This window comes from Pimephales promelas, chromosome 6 (assembly GCF_988280905.1).
Source record: "Pimephales promelas chromosome 6, fPimPro1.hap1.1, whole genome shotgun sequence".
NCBI lineage: Eukaryota > Metazoa > Chordata > Actinopteri > Cypriniformes > Leuciscidae > Pimephales > Pimephales promelas.
In genome coordinates this window covers 27669062-27671724 of record NC_142774.1, presented here as the reverse complement: position 1 = coordinate 27671724, position 2663 = coordinate 27669062, and positions in this window count along the sequence as shown.

Sequence of the window (2663 nt, the reverse complement as noted above, 5' to 3'; positions counted from 1 at the left end):
ATCAGGCTTTCGATTGATTGACACGTGTCAAAACAGGATAGGGGCGGGGCTTAGCGATGTAAACAACCTTCCCCCCTGACCAGTATGTGCATTTATTCAGTACAATTTAGTGATGGGAAGTTCGGATCATTTTACTGATTCGGATCTTTGAGTCTCGTTCAGTAAAATGAACGAATCTTTTATCGAGTCATTTCGTTCATTTCGGTCATTTCATAATTATATAATTAAAATGTCATGTTAAATATCCCATACATCTAGTACTTACGAAAATCTTAATTACATTTGTAAAAATAACATAATAGGGTAATGCAGCCAAAGCCAAAAGCAACTGAAATAACTGTAACGTTAGCTATTAATTAGTTGCTGGGTCTAAAGTTCAGGCTATGCAGTCTGACCCTGTTATAGTTCACCTCACCTCCTGATCCGAGACGTTCTTTGCTTTGCAACTTCATATTTATCAGGTTTGTTCTCCTCCTCATGTCTCGAGACGTTAGCTGTTGACTCGTCAGTGTCTGACTCTGATCTGTGCTGTCTGCTGGCCGTGCCATGCGATATAGCAGGACCGGAAAGATTAAAGATTACTTCATCTCTCGAGTTCGGGTTCGGCCGGGTCCGAGTCTTTCGTTCTTCCTGTCAGTCCCATAGAGTCTATGCTGTCAGCACCGGAAAGAGAAATGATTAGTTCATCTCTCGAGTTCGGGTTCGGCGGGTCCGAGTCTTTCGTTCTTCCCGTCAGTCCCATTAAGTCTATGCTTTCAGTACCGGAAAGGGGAATGATTAGTTCATTTGAGTCTTCGGGTTTGAGTCCGTCGTTCTTTTCTCACGTGGCCACGGGTCTCGCATCAAATACAACATTAGATTCGTATTATTGACTGCGTCTGAATATTGTGTTATATAGGCATTAAAATACAAATGTTCAATAAACATTAACGTCCATTATTCCTTATTCCTTATTATTGTCCCTGTCCGTCTCTTTTCTATATTATGCATCTGTGGTGTGTTTTATTATATATTGTACATTAATTAACTACTATTATATTATACATCATCTACGTGCTTGTTTGTAAAAGGTTTGTGAATTAGATTGTAAAAAGTTTGTGAATTTGGGTATTCAATACGGTGACATCACGTGACTAAAGAACGAAGGACTCAAACCCGAAGACTCAAATGAACTAATCATTCATCTTTCCGGTGGTCTGACAGCATAGGCTCAATGGGACTGACAGGAAGAACGAAAGACTCGGACTCGAGAGATGAACTAATCATTTCTGTTTCCAGTACAGATTCAGAATCCATATGTTGCGCAATGCGCATGCGCGGGTAACACAAGATGAACGAATCACCCCCTGAGACAACTCGATAGTCCCGAGTCATATTAAAGATTCGTTCAAAATGAACGAATCGTTCATGAACGACACATCACTAGTACAATTGCTAGAAAAATACCCAACTGTGTGTGTCCAGTGTTTAATTACTACTTTCTCTTTTATTAACTACAAAAATACTTTAAAGCTAAGGTGTCATGTCTGCACCTGCCATCTAAATAACTCGTGTAACATTACCTGTAACAACCCAGCAAGCAATACATAACCGTCATTTCTCTGGTGGACCCGATATAGCGCGGCTATGAGTGACCTCAGCCAAAATAACCTTGAACTTGGTAGGTCATTTTGCCAAAATAACTTGCTATTCCTTAATGTAAGCAAAGTCAACTGAGATTGAAGGTGTTCGGTTTCATTTCCTTGACATGTTCTAGCTATGCGTAGCCTGTGGTATCTTGGGCTGTAACAGCCCAAATTTTGCCTTGGTTTACTAGATGTCAGGACTTTGATTTGGGCGGCTATTTGACGTCTTTTAAACGCAAAATTGCTTGCTGAGATCGACAGTCACACAATTGTTTAGATCTTTACAATGGGTTCATTAAACTGTCTATCAACTCTTATGTAACAGATCGTATCCTACTCTTTAATCATCAACCAGAAGCTGATTGTGATAATTCACTTGGAGTCCCATAATAGTCCCATAAAAGCAGATTTACCAGTCAGGATAATCAACCAGATATCACATTATGTCAACTAAATTCTCAAAGGTAACATAATTTCATAATTTAACATCAGACACAATGTGGGCCCACCCCCACACACACACACACACACACACACACACACACATTCACTAACGAGTGAAGTCCAACTGTCCAGAAAGAGGAAGGCACTAATAAGAGAGACCAGATGGAGTTAATGCCCAGCTGAGCATCTGTGTCAGGCACACACACACACACACACACACACACACACAAACACGCTCATGTGTCTGTCTATAACTCCGATGCACATTCACTGATTTTATATTCTTGTTCTCCATTTAGGATCAATATACATCAGGTTATATATTAAAGCATTGATTGGCGTATTCATTTTGATTTAGTGTAATCTGAGGTCATTTTGAACAAAATGTTTTAACCTCTTTTATATCTGTAATACAGCCTTCACATTGCATGTGTTCAATCCCATGATCAGCTAGAAATTCAACTCTCAACAAGACACTGAAAGGAAATCTCAGACTTACGAATAAAAAAATCTCTCTTCATTGTCTTTGTTTGCTCTCGGTAATATTAACCACTAACTCCTCGGTTCTCTAAGGATTTTAATACACTCTGTCTG